General features: G+C 40.7%; 1 long non-coding RNA gene across 1 annotated transcript; it reads right to left on the bottom strand.

The window, feature by feature from the left end:
• Positions 1 to 489: 489 nt before the first annotated feature.
• Positions 490 to 10,048, bottom strand: LOC103176087. Its single transcript, XR_487563.2, has 4 exons — positions 9,825 to 10,048; positions 9,585 to 9,659; positions 2,050 to 2,171; positions 490 to 1,247 (listed from the first exon to the last, which is right to left on the bottom strand). It is a non-coding gene; the product is annotated as an uncharacterized LOC103176087 (long non-coding RNA).
• Between the last annotated feature and the right edge of the window lie 403 nt (positions 10,049 to 10,451).

Here is a 10,451-nt window from a genome sequence, read left to right as displayed (position 1 = left end):
ATCTACAGCAAATGCCTGGACTACAAAACCAGGGCATGCATGCCGTTATGTAACTGAAGTATATATTTTATTGGTTTGTTTCTATCACTTTATACAGTAATGTTTTTGCTGGGATATAGCTCAGATATGCCATTTGCAACAATGGCAATATTGTGGCAGGCGTGTATCCAGGAGATTATCTCTTGTGCGATTTAGATGTTTGTGTGCCTCGGGTAGGGGGGGGGTGGGGAGTAGATTGACACAAGTGGCAGCAGTCCACATTGCCGATGGTTTTAAATTGGTTTTAAAGGAAGAATATAATAACCTAAAACTCAACATTCTTTTATGGTGAGAATCTCCTTTCAATTAGTAACAACGGATTAGGTACAAGTGAAAATGCTAATGACTCAGACTAATTTTTATTTGCTGAATTAAAATAAGCGATTTCCCGGAGAGAGGGCGAGAGAAAGAAGAGTAGATTCAGTTTAGCTCTAAATCATATGGCACAGGTTGGATGCATTCTGTACCTGTATGAAGCTAAATTGACTTAAGAGTATATTACATTTAAAGGAAGACCTTGTCAGAGACATTGGTTCTTAAATCATGCCCACGTGTCCAATTTCCCAGAAACAGAGCCTTTGATAAGACTTTAAGCAGGGACATCATCTTCTCAGTGTGGATAATAGCTCACAAATCTAACAATGTGTTTTATGATAGCCATTGTACAAAATGGAACTGTTACATATTTATGCGCTCAATGGAACTCGGTATTGAATAACATAGTGAAGGGCATGATGATGGTGGTGGTTAATGGGGGGAGGGGGGGAAGAGAGGAGGGGAATTTATATATCTGATATTCTAAGTTGTGGTATCATAGATATAGACCACAGAAATTTATCTCAATTAGTTCTCCTCAAGCCATTAATGTGTTGCATCGCAGTTGAAGAAACTTAATTTGTCAAAATCTACTTCAAAAATACTTGTACTATTAACATTTGTGATCACAATGCTAGCTGAAACAGGCAAATGGATTTCTTGCTGGTGTCGACTGACTGATTCACTCAAATCTTCACTTCCTTTTGTGTGAACACCGACCCTGCAATAATGCCTGACTTTAGTGTGCATCGGTCATAGAAAAGCAAAGCTTTGATCCAATCTTGTACCAGCAGATCACTGGTGAGATTTTGACGGTATATGTGTTTCTTCCCAACGTGTATAGATTTTCTTTTGGATACTTGCACACCCTTCTCAATCAGCACTCTTTTCATCTGAATAACGAAAGGAGAGAAACCATTGTGAGAGGGCTCCCTTTTCATCTATTGATCCTTATCCGCACTTTCCCTGTTTATTTCTGATACACATCTTTAAATTTCTAAGAAAAAGTACATTTGAGCTTTATTTTAAAAGTCACGTTTAACCTTTTAGATTTCATGATTTTGGAAGCCTTCACCAAAGGCACCTTTCCTCAGTTATGTTATGTTAACCACCAATTCTGTGGCTTTTTCATTTCATGTGTAAAATAAAATGAAAATTGAATTTAAAAATATTCACTGATTTTTTTTAAAAAAAATCTCTGGTGAGGCTGCCAATTTTCAGCCTGTCCCAGCATTGTAGGCTGCCCCTCCCTAGTGTTTGATCCTCCTCTCCAGATGTTGTGTTATACCAGAACAGATGTAAAGGACTCCCACTGTTGATTGATTGCTGACAAGTCTGACAGTGGTGACCAACCTTTATGGTCAGCCAACAAAATGTTCTTGATTGAATATTTCTTGATTTTATGCCATAAAATCATAAAGGAAAAACTGAGAACACACACTATCAATCGGACATGGACTTACCTAGACTGGTGCGAATGTTCGGGAAGGGGGTGGGTAGGAGGGTGGTGCTTCTTGATGACCCTGTGGGCCATTTCTGGCCCGCGGGCCACAAGTTGGCCATCACTGGCTAGCCTATCAATATGACGGTGTATTGTACTCCTAAAAAGCAATGACTGGGCTCTTTTTATGCTGCTTGTTGAATATCAAATGCCCGGGAAATGTTTGAATTGAATAATTTTTAAGAGTAACTAACCTTGAGTAACTTTTGCAAGCATTCCTAATCCCCAGTGATCTTGTTGAATTGTTTTTCAAAACATTTAAGCATGCGGCTGTCTCAAGCTGCAAGCTACAACCATAAATAACCTTATGAAGCTTCTGTAAGTGATCAAATGTAACATGTTGTCACAAAATAGCTATAACCCAAGGAAAGAAAAGCTATCCAATAAAACCCATACAAACACGCACACACCAGCGAAAGACATCAACATCTAATCATACAGAACATCGTATCAAAAGACAGTTTTGTAAATGGAATAAACACAACTGTTCTAAAAACAGACAGATTTTAAACAGAATAGCTTATGACAGATCAAGGAAAGTGAATGCACAACAGAACAAAACACAGCAAGTTCTTCAAACTCTACAAAAGTATTAGGCAATACAGAAACAAGTGTCGAGGTAGGACAATAATAATCCTTAATAATAATGTCCAAACAGCCAAGAAGTGAATGAGCAGATTTTGAGGATTCCAAGACACTGAGAGAAACTACTACTTTCCAACTAATTTAATGGGATCTTTAAATGTCCACTGGAGTAGGCAGACTTGGTGTCAGTATAATGTCTCATCCAAAGGATGGCACCTCCAGCAAGGCTGCACACCCCAGCACTGAAGTGAAATTTGTCGTCTTAAAACCGATCAGAAGGCAAACATGACACAGCAAACACAACACAGCTCGAATTATACAGGTGAATATCAGCTGGTACATCTGAACAAGGCACGTCAATAGAAAAATGGCAACGATTTCATGCAAAAAGTGAGTAACATCCCATCAATGGCAGAAAATAAATTCCATAGAATAATGATGGAATTACCGTGTACAAAGACAGCGTCATGCACTTTCAGGTTACCATTCCTAAAAATATGAAACAAACTGAACTTGAAAGAGTTTTCGTTTGAAGAAAGAAGACGGACTATTCAGAATATGAACCTGTTCCTACAAGTAGTGGCAGGTTCCTTGTTATATCCTCTATTAGGTGGCATATGAACAAGGTGGAGGCTGAGACAACTTTAATGAAAACAGATGTCTCTACAAATTATACAAATGTGTAAGGTGCCATAGGTGCACATTTACATAAAACTAATCACAATATTGTTGCACGGATCAGTTTGTGAGCAACTGACTTGGATAAATCACAACCAGGGTGTTGACTCTTAAACACCTTCGAGACAGTTTACAACATCATTTGGCAGTGAGTTGAGAATTTTCAGCACACAATTTGGATGAGGTTCAAAGAAATATTTCTGAATGGCAAGTATTCCGATTGGTGTGATGGACTTGGATTCTCTGCACAAAACATGCTTGATTTTCTGGGGCTCGCACTACGTTCTTTCTGCCCAAACTTCTTGCATCTGCCAAAATATGTGCTTTTCTCATTTTTCCAGGTTTTAAAAACAATCTATATTTTTGTGGTTTGTGTGTGGAGTATGGTTTGGTGCTGGGGATGGGGGGAAGTTTGCAAATTTCTGTATGGTACAAGCCAAATGTGTGGGAAAAGTGCTCACATTTCTGTGAACAATTTAATTTGTATTGCTATGAAGTGACCGTTATGAAATCTAAAGAAATTTAGAATTACAGAGTGAACTGAATTTGAACTTCTCATTTAACAGACCACTACTGGAACTGTTCAGGTAATAGTGGCTTAGTGTTGGTCTATCAACGTTCTCTATATCTAAGCAGTTGAACTTGGAGTCAGCTTGGCTCAGTTGGTAACACTTTCACCTCTGAGTCAGAAGGTTGTGGGTTGAAACCTCAGTTCGAGACAGTGAGCTCATTAGCTAGACTGATACTGGGTGGGTGGGTGTGTAGGTGGTAGGGAAGGTGCTACATTGTCGGATGTGCTGTCCTTTGTCTCTTATCACAAAAGTAATTCTGCGGTTCAGTGCAACATATAATGAGGCTCCATTTCCAGCTCTTTGAGTCCATAAACAGTTTAGTCTATTAAAACAACAAGAAGAAGATTACATTTGTATAGCGCCTTTCACATCGGGAGGACGTCCCAAGGCACTGGACAGTGTACAAGATTTCAGACCTGAGCTGGGGTCAGGGGGAAGAAGGGAGAGGAGGGGAAAGGGGGTGATCGATGGCATGGTTGAAGAGGAGGGTCTTGAGGTGGGACTTGAAGGAGGCTAAGGAGGGGGCGAGTCGGGGTGATTGGAGGATGGAATTCCAGAGGTTGCGGGCAGAGTGGCTGAAGGCTCTCCCGCCAATGGGTCGGGGGACGTGGAGCAGGCCGGAGCCGGCTGAGAGGAGGGAGCGGGTGGGTTGGTAGGGGGGGTTAGGAGGTCACAGAGGTAGGGTGGGGCGAGGCCATGGAGGGCTTTGTAGGTGAGGACCAGGATCTTGGACTGGATCCTCTGAAGGATAGGGAGCCAATGGAGTCGGGCGAGAATGGAGGAGATGGGGTCATGGAGTTTGGTGCAGGAGAGGACACGGGCTGCAGAGTTCTGGATTATCTGCAGCCTGTGGAGGGAGGAGTTGGGAAGCCGACAAGCAGAGCATTTGCATAGTCGAGCCTGGAGGTGATGAAGGCATTAACAAGAGTTTCAGCGGCCTGAGAGGTGAGGTTGTGGCGGAGTCGGGTGATGTCACAGAGGTGAGGGAAGGCAGTGCAGGTCATGGCTTGGATGTGGGGAAGAAAAAGACAGTTGAGGGTCGAACAAGACACCTAGGTTCCTGACTGACTTGGTGAGTTGAAGTGTGGTACCATGGAGGTTGATGCTGCCAGAGCCTGAGGTGGAGAGGCTCTGGTGCGAGCCAATCAGGAGGGCCTCAGTCTTGTTCACATTCAACTGTATGCAGATACAATACAAATTACATTTGTATAGCGCCTTTCACGTTGGGAGGACGTCCCAAGGCGCTGGACAGTCAAGGATTTGGACCCAAGCTGGGGGTCAGGATCGGGGAGGATGAAGTGCAGGGAAGGTAGGAGGGTGGCCGAAGGCTCGGTCGAAGAGGAGGGTTTTGAGACGCGTCTTGAAAGAGGCAAGGGAGGGGGCGAGATGAAGAGAATGTGGGACGGAGTTCCATAGGGTGGGGGCAGAAAGGCTGAAGGCTGGATCTCACCGTTCCAGTAACCAAGAGTTCTGAGGAAATGCCTGAATCCAGTAATGTCTGATCATATGAACCAGCATCATTGTGGAATCCATGAGTATATTCACATCAAATGTGAATTCCAGGCAGGGCGAAACCTTGGGCAAGTTTCCTTACTCCACACGCCTAATAATAATCCCTCCAAAACCAAAAACAATAATAAATTGGTCATATTCAATCTACGACTGTTTGTGGGACATTGCTGTGCGCAATTGGCTGCCGCGTTCGCCCACAAATATACAGTCAATTCACTTTACAGTGTGTTCTGTGAAGCGCTTTGGGACATCCTCCCGACGTGAAAAGCGCTATATCAAATGCAAGGATTATTATTATTATTATTATTAAATGGTGATGAGTTTAGCTATTGCAGGTACTGCTCATAATGAAACCCATTACAAATGAGTGCCAGTAAAATGGGCAGGAAGGATTAAGGGATTTTCTGAGTCCTGGTACTCAGATAATTTGATCGTAAAATCTGTAGAAACCAGGCTGTATGTAAAGACACCAATCGGGGTTGGTAATTTACACAAGTCGATTTCAGAATGAACCTTGGCTTTCACCCGCTGTGAAACTAGGGGACAGGGGAGGCAACTTTTTCATCAGCATCTTCTCTTTGAGGCCTTCATTGAGATCAACAATATAAAAACAACTAGGAACAGCATCCTGTAAATCATTTGTTTTGGATATAACTGCCATTACAAAATCTCTAAAAGAGCTGAATCTAGTCCACGACTAAATAGACCCACCATATGATTGAATTGATGTTTTTTTTAAAACACTTACATTGCGTGCTTCATACCTGCAGCACCATCCAATCTACATGTTACTGATCTGGCCGTTAAGCATGAGCAAACCTGTTAATCAAAGTGCTGCATAGTTTTTGTAGCAAGCCACCGGGAAGAAACTTTTTTGTTTTTGAAAATCATCTGTTTTATCGCCTTGATAACTGCCTGCAAATCTCAAGTTTCTCCATAACCACTTCATGCAGACCCAGAGATAACAGAAGAAATCTAGAAACTGGGACCTTGCCCAAAGTTATTAAGAACCAGTTGGTTGGGATTCCCTGAGGTGCAGTTCAATGACTCCGCAGTGATCAAGCTGGAGTGCCGGTGATACAGAAATTAAAAAGAACATTCAGGATTGAGTTCGGCATGCTTTCTCTTTTAATAGCTCAAAAACTAAATGGATTTAAGTTGGTGGAACTACTTATTGGTAAGCCCTACGCTATTGATTTCATGGAGAATGATGTGATGAAGTCAACGAAAGCAATGAAACAGACTGATGGAGAATCTGTGCAACAGGAAGGGGTCACTACCTCGATCTGAAGTGTGGTGATGTGAAGGTATAAAGTGGTGACCATCACTAGTCTGAATTTGGAAAGTAATCCAATATCTTTATGCTCCGTAACTGATTTGAGAAACACCCACATCACTGATGGGCTGACAGAATCAAACGATAGAAGAATGAAAAACAAGTCATGCCATACTTTTTATTTTGACTTGCGTGCTTTTGATTCTGTTAGTACGTCTGCACTTTTCATCCCAGTTATTGGCTGTACAGACCTAATTGCAACTCATTCATTTTCTAATAATCTTTGAATTTGGTACAGCACCACATCAGGAGGATGTCTCAAACTGCCTCACGGGATTTGACTGTAATGTGGAGTGACTGTGTATTTGCAGGCAAAGTAAACTGAATGACCAACTTGTATTTGGGAAATTTGTTAGCCAGGCTATCAGGAGAAACTCTGTTCTCTTTTCAAGTAGTGTCATAGGATCTTTAACATTCATCTGGACGGACAGACAAGATGATACCTCGGTTTAACCTCTCAACTGAAGGACGGCACCACTGATAATGCAACCCCCCCACTCCCCCCAGCACTTCATTTGAGCGTTAGCCTAGACTATGTAAGTTCAAGTCCCGATGTGGGACTTAAAATACATAGTCTACTGACTCAGAGACAAAAGTGCTACCAACTGAGCTAGGCTGAGGTACTTTAGAATCAACTATTCAACCTGATGACTGAAAAGGCTGGTAAACCTCTATAAAGCATAATGCATTTTACTTAAATTGCAGTCCAATAATATAAAATATTCTGACGTCCCTGTGAATTTATTTAGTGCTGTAATGTGATCAAACATGTATTTATTAGAAATGGGCAGAAAATAATATTTTTGGCAATGTTAACATATGCAACCTGCATTTCATGTTTAAATGGTTAATTTGAATAGTTATAATTAGAATCTGAGTAAAGCTTATTTAAATGGGGCTAAAGAATATAGTTGTACAATTTGCACATTTTTCATGAATGTTTAATGCTCTTTTATTTGCTGGAATGATTTTAGTGCCACATTGATTATTTTGCTGTTTTAATGTCAGGCATCTGTTTTACCTGGTAGAATGCTTTTATTTTCATTATAAATGTTTGAAGCAGGATGAAAGCAGCATGCAAAACAAATAGGCACTTGAGTTTCTAATAGTATCAAGCCATAAATGTCAGGCATCTGCAAATTATAGCTTCAATTTCATCAGTATAGACTTTTTTTTGTTCTGGTTTATTATGCCTGTTTAGGATTTTGCTACAGGCTAAAATTATGTGGCAGATAGCTGTTAGGGAACGTTCTAATCTGCTCAGTTCAGATGGTCACAAAGCAACATAATACGCATCAAGGTTTTAAGATAAAGCAGCAATCCAACCTTGTCAAATAATATTGAATTGTACTGTACTGCTAGAAAATGCAACCATTGCTTTGTTTTCCTACAAAATTGCATAGTTAAGATTAATGGACAAGGCTCCTGTTTACATAAATTACATTGTCATCTGGTAGCTAGATGGCCTCCAAGCACAAAATGGATTGCCACAACTCGCTGCTTGCAAATGAAAACGTGAAATGCCGATGGATTTCTATGTTGACATCTTTTTAAATTCATTTATTGTAGAAACAATGATGTTTGCATTTGACATAATGCTGTTTTATTTCAGCCGGACGTCTCAAAGAGCTTCCTAGGATTTACTGTGCTGTGTCGCGACCATGTACTTTGTAGGCTATTGACTGCACCAGCTAAGGTCTCTGGTTTCAGCTTACGGTGAAAGCATTGTGGATTTTCCTGTTTTCAAAGATTTCCATAAAATCTCTCAATAGCTTTTTTTTTTAAATGAACTGTTTGGCAATCCTTAGTGGCTGTGTTGGAGAATGCACTGCAGATCTGGATTCAACCCTAGGCCTTTCCTGTGCACCTTTGCATTATTTGGGGATATAATGCATGGATCTGTCAAATGTAGTGGGGTGGGAGCAGGCACTTCAGACTCTTGATAGTCGGTGTGCGAGAGAAGAGAGAGAAATAAAAATGTTAAGAGAAGCAAAATAAGCAAGTAAAGAAGGAGAGGTATGGCTTCATGATGGCATAACATAATGCTGCTTTTGTGTAGGCCTGCTTAAGATACCGATGTGTAATATTTGCTTTGTACCCAGGTTACAATTACAGCACCAATTGGGCAATGCCAATACTTGTTGCAGTTCACGAGGTTTCTAGTTAATATTTGTCTAAAGGCATTATTGGTGCAGTCTTGCTTCTGCCATTGGGAGAGCGTGACATTATTGCTGAGAAGCAGCAGTAAAGCATGAAAAGGGTAGAAGTCTGTTGTAATTCAAAGGCATCGTTGCAGTCAGTTTTCAGGGGAGCTGGGATGAAAATCATCATCTCCCAGGATCGCTGTCAGCACACTTGCACAGTTCCTGGCAGCTGTTTCTAGAATTGGCAAAGGTAGAGAGCTGGGAACAGATGTCTATGTACCTCTTTGTCAGGAATGGTGTGTGCCAACAGTGAGGGAGAGAGGAAGGGGGATGAATTGGTGACTAAAGACTTTTTTATGTAAGAATACTAGGAGACGATAGAGAAAAAAGGTGTAAAGTAAATTTTAAAAATCCGTTGAAAGATTGTGGGGTAAGGAAATTATGTAAAAGGTCTTATAAAAGGAGTGCTGTAGCTCAGTGGTTAGAGCACTCGCCTTGCAAGCGAGACACCTGGGTTCAATTCCAGACAGGACGAAACCTTGAGCAAGTTTCCTTACTTCACACGCTAATAATAATCCCTCCAAAACAAAAAAAATAATAAATTGGTCATTTTCAATCCACGACTATTTGTGGGACACTGCTGTGCGCAATCGGCTGCCGCGTTTCGCCCACAAATATATGCTCAATTCACTTTACAGTATATTCTGTGAAGCGCTTTGAGACGTCGAGAAGACGTAAAAAGCGCTATATCAAATGCAAGGATTATTATTATATTATATGGTTAACATTTTAAAATAAATTTGATCGAAAGATATGTGTTTAGAAGACTTCGCTTTCCAATTGCCATGGACAGTAGAGAATCTCTCTTTTAAGAGATTATATAAGTTACGTCCAGTACAGACCTGTGCTGTCAATGTAAGCCCATTCAACTGCTGTGATCTTCTCACCTGCCTCTACTCTGTGATTTCTACTGATCCCTGTTTGACCACAGAAGAGAAAAAATAATTGAAACTTTCTTTCATTAGGAGACACAATACATACACGTCATACAAGAATGAGCCATTAAAGATAATGTACAGTGAAACAGTGAACCAGGGGAACAAAACCACTGGCACATTCAAACACATTAATGTAAAACAAACCTTTGATTTTTATGTTAAAGTAGCACTTCCAGGGCCAATCCAACTATTTTTATCAAAATTTGGGTTGTGAAGGCATTCTGGAAGCATGAGAGCAGATGGGCCTTCTTTAACCAAGCCATCTTGTGAATATTCAGCCTCCTGGCCTCAACCAACCTTCCTGGTTAAAAGACTCTCAAAGCACATCACAAGTAATTAGTGTTGTCAAATGTGGTAACTATTTTTGCAGGTAAATGAGGTAGCTATTTGTGAGTACAAACAGACGAGAGGTGAATAATAAATTAATCTGGAGGATAGTTGGCTGGGCAACTGGAAGAAAATGCCTTACCTGGTTCTGCAAGTCTGTAACCTTCAGGAGGGGGGAGAAAATAAAATGTATTTCTTGAAAATAGCTTGAGGTTTACTGAAAGTGAAAGACCATATGAGAGGGTAGAGAGTGAAAGGCTCATAGTCCATCATGTCTAAAGTGACATTTTGTGTGTGTTCTGTGTGAAGCTTCATTTAAAATGCCAGGTTTCATTGACCTTTGAAATTGAAGGGTATGAGTTTGTTTGCTGCAGTTCAAGAGCTGTAACTGTAATAAATTACTTGGTGTTTTGAAATTGTGATGTTATCAGCGTGAATTCTTTT

The sequence above is a fragment of the Callorhinchus milii genome, unplaced genomic scaffold (assembly GCF_018977255.1).
Source record: "Callorhinchus milii isolate IMCB2004 unplaced genomic scaffold, IMCB_Cmil_1.0 Scaffold14, whole genome shotgun sequence".
Taxonomy (NCBI): Eukaryota; Metazoa; Chordata; class Chondrichthyes; order Chimaeriformes; family Callorhinchidae; genus Callorhinchus; species Callorhinchus milii.
This window is presented reverse-complemented; position numbering and strand designations above follow the sequence as displayed.